General features: G+C 39.4%; 1 protein-coding gene across 3 annotated transcripts in view; it reads left to right on the top strand.

Moving 5' to 3' along the window:
* psip1a (PC4 and SFRS1 interacting protein 1a) overlaps window positions 1–12,052 on the top strand; it is a 97,400-nt gene that overhangs the window by 49,435 nt on the left and 35,913 nt on the right. The gene's annotated exons all lie outside the window — the stretch shown is intronic.

The raw sequence follows: 12,052 nt of genomic DNA, 5'->3' as shown, positions 1-12,052 counted from the left end.
TTTACTAATATCAATATTTGCATTGTTTTAATGATAATTGCTGATGGCAAGTTGACAACCATGATTAATGTAAAAAAAAAAAATATATATATATATATATATTATGTTTTAACAATTTTTGTTAAAACAAATTTACACAGACATGTTGTTCAGATGTGAAGATATAAACTAAAAACATCTAAAATATATAATTCATTTAATTTTTATTTAAAATTAATTGAATTATAAGGATAAATTGATAAAATAAATATAGAAAGACTGAAAACAAGCATGTGAACGTAGAGCCGCCTTAGATCGCGTTTGAAAAACAATTAAAACCTAATAGTAGACAAATGCTATAAAAAGAGAACGGAATGGAGGTAACAGCTAACAGGCTTGATTAAAAGGACAGGAAAAATGATGCATTAGTGCACAAGCATTTGCTGAAAACCACTGAGTACAGTGACTAAAAAACAATCTTTTGCTGCTGTTATTAACTGCCTTTATATTTAGTGCTTCACTTTGTAAACACCGTTTTAATTTAACCTATTTCTGCGGTAGCGCTTTTTTACTTCTGCGGCATCACTTATGGTGCGAGCGAACTGATTGCGCAACCTGATGCTCGAGACAAAATACAGACATCCCAAGTCTCCCGGAAGTTCCGGGAGTCACCCGCATATTGATAGCGGCTCCCTGATGCCCGCAAATTAGTTCAAACTCCCGGAATCTAGAGCGCGCAAGCAAGAGCGCGCATGCGAGACAGAAGAGACTGTGCTCCAAACCGTGTAGCGCGCGCGCACGGAGGGATAGAGACCTTGCGTGTGTGTGCGTGTGTGCCTCATGAAGCGCATGTAAGACAGAGAGCATCATGATTGGCCTGTTTCAATCAATCACCAGTAAACGCTCCCCGTGACGTAAGCAGACCAACTAATCGATAATGACATTCGTTGACAACGATTTCATAATCGATTACTATCGATTTTATCGATTAGTTGTTGCAGCCCTAATGTACAGTAACTGTTAATGCAAGTGCATAAAAGCCGCTGAGAGACTAAGACAGAGACTTTATGCACTTGTGACGCAAAAATAAAACATTGGTGAGGAAAAAGTACTTTCAATGGCTTTTCTTTATTTGTACTCCTGATCCCATCTCTTTCAGAACAAATCTGACATAGAGACAGCGTATTTAGGCCACGCCCATGCTGGGGAGGACAATCCAACCGTCTCCATTGACTTTGCATTGCGAGAGGCTGCCTCCTTGTCATTTATGACTTATAACAAAAAACAAAACAATGTCTAAAAGCTGCTATGTGACAAGGTGTACAGCAAACAAGCTAAATAACCCAGAAATACATTTTTATAAGCTGTCGACCCAAAAAAACGGTTGTTTCAGGACAACCTAAAAGTGGATCAATTGAGACAGAGCGCAACTAGTTCTCGAACTACTCTGAGAACTACGCCCACTGGAACGCGACATGATATTGTAAAAAAAAAAAACATTCATAATTTTAACCATGTTGATTGCTTATTTCACCACCCTATGTGAACCTGAGAGGAGGAGATATATTGAGAAGTTAAATTTTATTGGTCTATGTCAGTGCCCCTTTTCCTTACCTTCCTTTTTTTTTGGAAAAATGATCCGACTGAATGGTCCAACGTGAAATACCCTGCTATCTACAACTATTTGATCAAATCACCAGGTAACAGCATCATTTCACCTACGATCAAAACACACACTGTTACTAAAATAATGGGACAAGTTAGCTATTAGAAAGCTATATTAGCTATAAGTAGCTGTAGCTTGGGCCAATTGGTATTCGTCCAAAAGCTTTCTATGTCAGATAAATGCTATTATTTTGAACAATGGTTTGTTGTAAAAAGAAAAGAAGTGTATGACATTAAAAGTATTTTTCTGAGTGTCAGGATCCCACAATTTACCCATTCTTTCTGCTGATGCTTCACGCCTTATTGCCTGTATCCACTTTTGTCTCCTTAAAGGCTGGATTTTACGGTTCGGAAGCTTATAAAAATGTATTTCTGTTTTTTTTAGCTTGTTTGCTGTACATCTTGTCACACAGCAGCTTTTAGGCATTTTTCTGTCTTTTGTTATAAGGCAAGGAGGTGACAAGGAGGCAGCCTCTCGCAATGCAAAGTCAATGGAGACGGTTGGATTGTCCCCCCCCCCACCCCCCGGTGGGCGTGGTCTTCAGATTATGACGCGTTGCGCTCTGTCTCTATGTACTGGACTTGTTTCCAACGTTTACGAGCATAAACATTGTCCTTTTTGAATTCTCCTGGTGGTAACGATGGTGAAGTCCTCAAAAGCAACAGGTGGTTTGGTGTTTATGCTTCCAAGTCACTTGGGTCTGTGGATGCCAAGGTGATTGGATGACCATTAATAATAGCTTCCACTTTGCAAAGAACGGTGTATAGGCCTTCTTCATCCAGATTCTGCACCTTTAAGGTATAATTCAGAACTTTCCGCACAGATCTAATTAACCTCTCCCATGCCCCTCCATAATGTGATCCAGTTGGGGGGTTAAACGTCCATTTAATTAATTTCTGAAGAAGGACATAATTGATTTTACACTGATTCCATTCCTTTATGGCAACTCTTAGGTCACGTTCTGCTCCAACAAAGTTCTTTCCATTCTCAGATCGAAGTTCCTTGGCTTGTCCATGTCTTGCAGTGAAACGTCGGAGTGCATTTATGAAAGAATCTGTGTCTAACAAGGGTGCCACTTCAGTTTGTATGGCTAAACAGGTGAACATTACTCCATACCTTTTCGCAACGCTTCTTCTGCTCTTTACCTCGAAAGGTCCAAAATAATCTACCCCAACACGGGTAAATGGAGGTTCATTCGGAGTGACTCTTTCTGATGGTAAATCTGCCATCTCTTGGCATCCTGGAGGTGAATTCAATCTTCGACAGATGATGCATTTGGACATTACTCTTCGTATTGCTGTACTTACACCAGTAATCCAATACTTCTTTCGTAATTTGGACAACATATGATTACGACCACCATGTCCTACCTCCTGGTGTATATGTCTCAGGAGGATATCTGAGATGTGATAATTCTTTGCCAAAATGACTGGATGTTTGGATTCTTCTGGCATTGATGCCCTACTTAATCGTCCACCAACCCTCAAAACATCTTCATCTTCAACAGGGCAAAGTCCATGAATGTGGCTACTTTTTTTTTACGCTTTCACCTCTTTTTAGGCTAGCAAGCTCATCAGGAAATATATTTTCTTGTGAGAGTCTAATAATGTCCAATTCAGCAGACTCAAGTTCTTCTGTTGAGAGGTGAGATTGTTCAAGTTGACATTTGAAAATCTCCATTTCTCTTTCCACCGAGATTCTTTGTTGTCCATTTAAATCAGAATGAGCAAAAGCAAGTCTCAGTTGTTTCCTCTTCTGACTAAAAGATAAGAGCAGATTCTTAAATATCAAAATCCAAGCCACTGCTTTCTTTAAACGGAACCTAGAAGAAAAGTGATAGATTAAACCTGAAAGCACATCATCGTCTTTGAGCTGTACAGAGTTCATCTCAATGCTTTTCTTCACCTCAGGGTCATCCATTTCAAGCTTTTCAAGTTCATTGAGCTCCATACGAGGGATGGTAACAGACTTCATCGGAGCTACTCTTGATTTTCCCATGATAAAAGCACAATGTACTTGAGAATGCATGTTGCGTAAAAGCAAGTATGTCACAGTTCCATATCCATCCTTGCTCGCATCAGAAAAATGATGTAACTCTGCGTTTTTGATGTCACCAAAGTTTGGAGGTTTTAAACATCTTGCATGCTCAAAACTTTCCAGATGGTGAAGTTCTTGCAGCCATCTGGTCCATTTTTGAACAACCAATTCAGGCAAGACATCATCCCATCCTAAATCTCCTTTGCAGATATCTTGCAAGATTGTTTTTGCCGAAAACACTACAGGACTCAATTCCCAATGTATTGTAGATAGAATTAATCATGGATAGGAATCCTCTTCTGGTCAGAGGTCTGTCTTTGATTACAATATTGAACTTGAATACATCAGACTGAATGCACCATTGCACTCCCAACACTCTCAACTGATGGAGAATCCCAATCCATGCTCAAGTCTTTCACCTTCTTTGCTCTTTGATCCTCAGGTATTGCGTCTAGCACTTGATGCCTGTTGCTCATACATTTTGTGAGCCTAAATCCGCCTTTGGCACATATGGATACAAGCTCCTGGTTATTACAAGGTTATTGCTTGTTCAACTGAAGCGACTAAAACCAAACAATCATCAACGTAAAAGGAATGTAGGATTTTATCCACTGTTTCCCTGTTGAACTGCTCTTTATGATCTTGTGCACATTTCCTAAGTGCAAAGTTTGCACAGCTAGGAGATGATGTTGATGATGTACCCGCATCCTAAAGTCAACTGGATCTTGACTTAAGTCCTCATCGTGCCACCAAAGAAACCTTATCAAATCAACATCATCAGCTGGTACTCTTACTTGATGGAACTTTGATTCTACATCTGCCATGATCACCACTGGTTCTTTTCTGAATCTTGTTACCATTCCAATGAGTGAGCTGGAAAGGTCTGTTCCTTGCAAGAGTTGAGCATTAAGTGATGTTCGCTGAAAACTTGCTCCACAATCAAATACCACACGAATTTTCTTCTTTGTAGGATGTACCAGATCTTTCCATCACTTCGTGTCATATCCTCTACTGGCACTTGCTCTGCATAGCCTTTGGAGACCATATCCTTCATGAAGGTTTTATACTCAGCAAGAAAACCTGAATCTTTTTGAAGTCTCCTCTTTAGATGCAAAGCACGTTGCTCCACGATTTTCCAATTGTTTAGCATGTGAACTCTTTCTCAGAGGTAAGCAATCTCATAATGCCCATCAACAAGTTTGACAGAATTTGTCACCATTTCCATGAATTTTTGATCATCCTTTGAGTAGCCAGTTTGTTCATCTTGGCTACATTCTGGGAAGTCCATTTGAAACTGCTGTTGCCATAAGTCTTCCAAATTCACAACTGAAATTCTGTTGATGGTGACTGCTGGCTGAGCACAATCCATTTTGTTCTCACCATCTCCAAAGAGTGGGTTCCACTGCATAGTACGGTTCGGTTCGGTACGGCACGCTTTGGCGCTTTTCCACTGCATAGTACGGTACGGTTCGGTACGGCTCACTTGTGGTGCTTTTCCACTGCATGGTACGGTACGGCTCGCTTCGGCTCGCTTTAAATGGTACCTGGTCTGTTGAGGTTCCAAGCGTACCGTACCGGTACTAAAATGTGACGTAAAAACACTGCAGATCACTGATTGGTCAGACAGAATCGTCACTACCAGCGGATTTGCGACACGAGACACTAAACCCGCTAGATTTAAATAACCAGTAGCCAACGCGGTAGCATCTGTTTTTTACTTTCTTGGAAAAAAAGAGATCAAAACTTTAAAAAAGAAATGGCTGAATCGTGGTCAGTGGACGAGGTGCAGACGTTCCTCTCGTTGGTTGCCGAGGAGCGGATCCAGCGAGAGATGGATGGGGCAAAACGGAATGAAAAAGTGTTCCAAGAAGTAGCTCAGCTCTTAGCCGCACACGGCTATCTGACCTACAAACAGTGTAGGGACAAAATAACGATCAGTCCCACCCACTTTGAAGGGGTACTAACTGCGGTGGAAAAGCAACCGAGCTAAAGCGAACCGAACCGTGCCGTACCGAGTCGAGTCGTACCACACAGTGGAAAAGCGAAGCGAGCCGAACCGTTCCGCGCCGAGTCGAACCGTACCGAGCCGAACCGAGCCGTACCATGCAGTGGAAAAGCACCATTACAGTCCATCCCAACATTGTCCTGATTGCATAGGGTACATCATTCACACTGCGATTACCTCCAATGGTTCCAATGCTTTAGGAACATTTGTCCCTATCAGCAGCTCAATCCCTGCCTCAATCTCAGGTAAATGAACACTCTTTAGTTGTTTCCATTCAAGCCAGCTACCTCCATTCCAGATAGAACATTTTCTTGCCCCATAGTTCGTAGAAGTATCCACACTTTGGTTCCTGTGAGGTTGAGTCTTCTCATTAAGCTCTCTGTACAAAAAACAGCGATCTGATCACACATCTGATCACGTGATCTGACACACCCCTTGATCTAAAAAGGAATAAGTAGTGACATTTTTGCTGCCTTTCTTGGCTTTTATCTGTACAAGCACAACCGGGAGTTTACAATCATGATCACCAGCCCCAGTAAGACCACTAGATACTAAAAAATAATCCACTGCCATTTTTGATTTCTTCTCAGTTGTATCGGTTCCTTTTACTTTAAGAAAGATATGCAGCAAAGTGGGATGTATAAGACCAAGATGTCTAGTATGTCTAAGATGTTTTTTGCATTCTTTGCTGATGTGACCAATACACAAACAGCCAAAACAAACTCCACTTTCTTTCAAGAAGCCAATCTTCTCTTTGTGGGATTGTTTTGTGCATCGATCAAACGTCTAATGATACGATGCATTGATGCCATATGTAAAATATACGTAGATATAAAGTTCCTTTATTTTGACACTCTCCACATCCTCACGTAACATCCATCTACGCATTTCTGCCAAAGCGCGCATTTTCGTTTACTCACCATACGGTCTGCCGGTGTGTCTTTGAAACGTTAATCTCCTTAGCTGAAATAGATCTCAATCCAGCTGAAAAGATTGACTGAACCCTAAACGTGCTTTGTCACAAAAGCCGGTATTGACCACTGTCAAGACATCGCAAGTTCATGTTTTACAGCAGAAACCGACAAGCACCCTTGGTGTTTGTGAACGCATCCCGATAAGTCAGTTTTAGCGGAATATTCAGGTCAGGTGACAAAGCTGCTAGTCACTTCGAAAAGACACGCTAGCTCAGGGCCGGAGTGGGACTAATTTTCAGCCCTGGAGTTTCATGCCTAAGACATGAAAGTTCCCGACTGACTATATTGAAATAATGTAATTAAACCCTCAGTATATAAGTCTGCAATAGTGCACTGTTCTGTACAGCCTTGTAATTCATTGTATTTTTCAAAAATATAAATTTCTATTCAGTGCAATAGCCGTACACAGGGTTTTATAAATACAAAGGACCCAAAAGTGATCTGGGTTCGGGGGCATATTATTTTTCCACTGTCATTGGCAAAGAACATAGGCTATGTATATCTGTGTTAAATAGGAATCCTTTGTAATAAAGTTATTCTCATTCTGGGCACAGTAGGCCTATGCAGTAGGCTATTCCTCTACCTGCTCTCCTCTCTCATCTCCATCTCCTTCTCTCGTTCTTCTTCTGTCAGTCTCTTTATCTTTAGGTTACCTGTAAATCTCCCCTTCCCGAAGCTGAGGTTTGATTGATACAGTCTTTACAAACTGATTATTTCTGTCTGGCGTTTAAAACTTCTATCGTAAAACAGCTGTTTAGTTTAGCCACTTGCATCTTATCTCGTGAAGTGTCGCGTTGGGATTCGTGCGCGGCCGCGGTTCACGCTTCTGTGAACATAAATCCCGCTTGCTTTGACCGTCATCTCAAACATTTTGCCATTGCCGACGAGCGGTGTTTGAGTAGGCTACTTAAGCAGCTCAGATTATGAGGTCGGTTATCGTCGCTAGATGCGAATCATTGCAGCACCAAATTAGAGTTAATTTTAGGCGATTATTTCACAACGTTCATTATACACTCAGAAAAATGACCCAGGAATTCTCCCGGTGCTCCCGATTAGCCAATCTGGGCCTGCGCTAGCTGAAGGGAGTTTCGTCAAAGCTGATTAAAAGTGATGGAGGATGAATAATTTCAACAAACTTGATAAACCTGTGATATATCTAAAAGCTTTTTCACGCAACCTTGCTAAAGCAGAACATTACAGTGGTGCGATAAAAGCTCCCTGTATTGCATATACATTAATCACAACAACAAAGTTTGTCATGCGTCTACACTCACCTAAAGGATTATTAGGAACACCATACTAATACTGTGTTTGACCCCCTTTCGCCTTCAGAACTGCCTTAACCCTCTGGGGTCTGAGGTGTTTTTGGGGCCCTTGATGTTTTGACATGCCCTGACATTTGTGCTTATTTCAGCTACTTAAAACATACCATTTGCCAACATATATATTTGCTGTATTCAGCACAAACTCTGCTACAATAATATGTGAGCAAAATGGATGTACATGTTTGCATTTTATAGAAAAAAAAAGATTATGCGTGGTTAGTACGTTTTGGGGGGAAAAATGTCACCGCAATAAGGCCATTTAACACATACTGAATAATTGTCCACAAGACTTTTGAGTTACTATTCTTGTAGGCTAGAATTTTTACTTCAAAATGAAGTGAAAATCATTCTGACCACTCTTTCACAAACAACAATATAATGATTTAAATTTCTTACGTCAGTTTTTGGTCAGCACTGCTGTATGCGTGGGAGTGTGAATGGCCATGAATATTAATGTGATTTACACCTGGATGGGAAGACTAAAGACACTCCCCCAATGGCCCATCAAGGTGCTGTGAGGCAGCCTGAACTAAGAATGATTCACTGATGAATAAAAAGTTAAAAAGAACAGCATTTATTCAAAATAGAAATCTTTCCTAAGAACGTAAAGACTTAAAGTCATTACTATCACTTAACACATCCTTTCAAAAAAACAAACATAAAAAGACCAAACTTGTTTTTTTATATATATAAAAAAGTGGACTGCCTGTTGCTTGCCTGCTTGTTTGCCTTGGCTCTCTTCGGAACTGGTGGATGGACGTGTTCATTGTCACATCTGTTATAAAAAAGAAAAAAGCATGAGCATGCTGATAACACAATCAAATAAACTGTATTATTATCATTATCAATCACTAATTGCCATGGATAATTATTTTTTTTTTTTTGTAATTTCACACAAGAATAGGTAGCCTACTTTTACATTATGACTAGGGCTGTAACGATACGCGATATAAAATCGAAATCGCGATACTCAGGTCCACGATCCTGTATCGCGATGTGAGAAGGCAAAATCGCGATCACACCCCTTCCAACTCCCAGAGTTATCCTTCCTGTCCAGAACCAGGGCTCGAATTTCGGCGCGGGTATTGCGCATAATTCTAATCATTCCCGCAGGTCTCCCATTTATAATGCGGTAAAATTCTCGCAATCGTAATCCACACAGATAATAAAATCAAATCATTCTTTTAACAACTATCTTCCAGACGCAATTTCACAAACAGCGTGAGTGTTCAGCGGTGCCGCGCGTCTTCTATCTCTTCTCATAATGTGTTGTGCAAGGCAGGCATCAAGCGCTGCGGCAAAACAACTCGCGTTTTGGAGTCGGGACCATAGACTGTAAGGTCGGGACATGACGGAATATTCACTTGCACAATCGGGCCAGCAGTGCATCGTGACTGAAGTCTTTTTAAGTCTTACCAGTTTAAACATTCAAGCGATTTTAAACTAATCAGTGCTCGCGCGCTCTCTGAGATTATATTCTATGCGCACATTCATAGAAAATCCGCCTCAAAAACAGCTGGCCAGAAACTATTTTTCGCGGATTATATTGCTTTAACATGCAAAATTGTCAATTTCGGTCTTTGTGAGTAGGCTATACTCTAAATATAGTCGGTTTTGTCTTTAATAAGCATAAAACGCATGCCAGTATAATGAACACAGGATCCGTGCACTAGCTCTTAAATTGACGGAAGCCATATGTGTCTGTCATTAATTTTGTTGTCAAAACAACAAAAGATGGCTTTAAGTTATAGGAATCAGGTTTAATAGCCTCTGTATTTAATTTTTTCAGGACTAAAATACTACCCAGTGTTATTTTCCATTTGATTACTTTATTCATTATCTGTATATGAATACTAGTGTTAGACCTATTCAAAAACTTTTCTCTTTAATTGTCTTTATTTGTATATTTATTCTATTGTATTTATTTGTGCTACTTTTTTCAATTTAATTAAACAATTTAAATCAAGCTTCCTTGTGATGTGTAAATTCTTAACAACAATATTACCCCATTGTAAAAATGCAATGAGCGCAAACATTTAGGCAAGATAAATGTAATAATTTTGTTTGGAAAAAATGCCCCCCCTTTCTCCCCCTCAAACAAAAAAAATCCCCCCCATGAGAATCATCTAAGGGGGGATTTCCCCCCCATTTTCCAAAACGAAATTCAGGCCCTGAGAACTACCACATCTTTAAATTACTATTAGTATTATTTGAAGTTAACATTATAAAATACGTAGACCTACACCACAAAACTAGTTGAGGATAAATTATTTAAAATTTGGCAATTTCAGCATTATAGACGTGAAATTTGCAGCCAAAACTTGAAATATAAGTTCTCAGAAAGTGCATTGAATTAATCGTCAATTGACCGGCAACACGTCCAACATGCAGATGCATATCCTACGGCACCATCCCGAAATCAATTTAGTTGGAGTACAGAACACAACCCAAAAGCAGCAGCCTACACTGCCTAGTATAGTTTAATAATTTTCATAGTTATTATTGTTCTTTGGTGTTTAGATTATACAGGTTTTTACTAATGTTATTTAATAAAAATACCGGTATTTTTTTTTCTTCTCTCAAAATCTCTTTTTTTCACCACAAGCCCCGCCCCCGTGATAGAATCGCGATACGAATCGAATCGTGGGTCAAAAATCGTGATACGAATCGAATCGTGGGTTTGGTGTATCGTTACAGACCTTAATTATGACGATGTAAACACAATTAGGCTAAATTTCAGCTGTAAAATATTACGTTTGTGCACTTACTCAGTATGATTCACGATCGCACTGAGAACTGAACGACACCTGCGTGTCCCTCTGCGAGGTGCTGGAGAAGGAGAGCATGATGCAAACACATTCCTAAAAAAAAGAAAAAAAAAAACTGTTAGCATACATTATCCAAAGTAAACTGATGGACAATTAATGGGTATGGATGCACAATGTATGTATATATCTGTTGATGGGCCATGGGACGGAGACATATCTGTTGATGGGCCATATAGACCGCACGCATTTAGTGATAGGCCTACACGCAATGAACGGATCGTTTTCGCGAACGAGACATCACTACATTTCAAACATTTACACCTGTATTCAGTTATTTACGCATGATAGTGTCATAGGCTAACCAAAACTGAACATTTAATTATATAAAAAATATATTGTATTTAGACCTCTTTTACCGGAGCCTGAAATATATTTCTCGTTATATAACCTAAGCAGTTATTCGCAAACAAAATAGGCTACATTACGCATAAGGCACTATTTTAGCATTAGTAGTGTCATAGGCTAACCAAAACTCAACATTTTTATATAAAAATATATTGTATTTAGACAGTAAAACATATTTTACTGGAGGCTGAAATATTTCACTAAATCAATAGGCTATACCTAAACATGCAGTTATTCGCAAACAAAATACATAACGCATAAGGCAGTATTTTAGCATGATAATCAGTGTCATAAGCTAATGAAAACTATATATTTAATATACAAATATGTTTAGAGAGTAATATCACATTTAAAAAGTTTACACGAGCGAATGTTAGGGATATTGTGAGGCAATATTTTCTGTAAGATGTCAAAAGCTAGGCAAAATATATTCTGAAAATTCATTTGAGCTCTATACGATCAGAAAAGAAATTATAAAACACTAAACAACTTACTCCGAACTTGTATCCTCGGCGTGGGATCAATTCGTTCTTCAAAATGCAGCCGTTCCTCGTCCGAGTTATAATCTTCCTCTGAGGAAAAGTGAATTCTTCCTCGTTGTCCAGAATCATCTGAAGGGCCTCTTTGTCTGAGTACCGTGCCATCCTCAAAACGCAATGAATCTATCAGTGAAGAAACTTCGTGTTTTTATGCCATTGATCGCTGGGCGTGTGCTATGCATAACGTTAGATCACCTATTTACCATGTGAAAAGTGCTAGGGGCGTGGCGGCCTCAGCTAATTAAAGATAATGAACTGAGAACGAAAAAACTGTACCTCTCCTTGGTTTCAAACGGATTACATAAACTGGAAATATTTATTTTTTTAATAAATTACTTCATTTAAAAGAAGAGA

Source organism: Rhinichthys klamathensis, unplaced genomic scaffold (assembly GCF_029890125.1).
Source record: "Rhinichthys klamathensis goyatoka isolate OS25496 unplaced genomic scaffold, OSU_Roscu_1.1 h1tg000111l_1, whole genome shotgun sequence".
NCBI lineage: Eukaryota > Metazoa > Chordata > Actinopteri > Cypriniformes > Leuciscidae > Rhinichthys > Rhinichthys klamathensis.
This window is presented reverse-complemented; position numbering and strand designations above follow the sequence as displayed.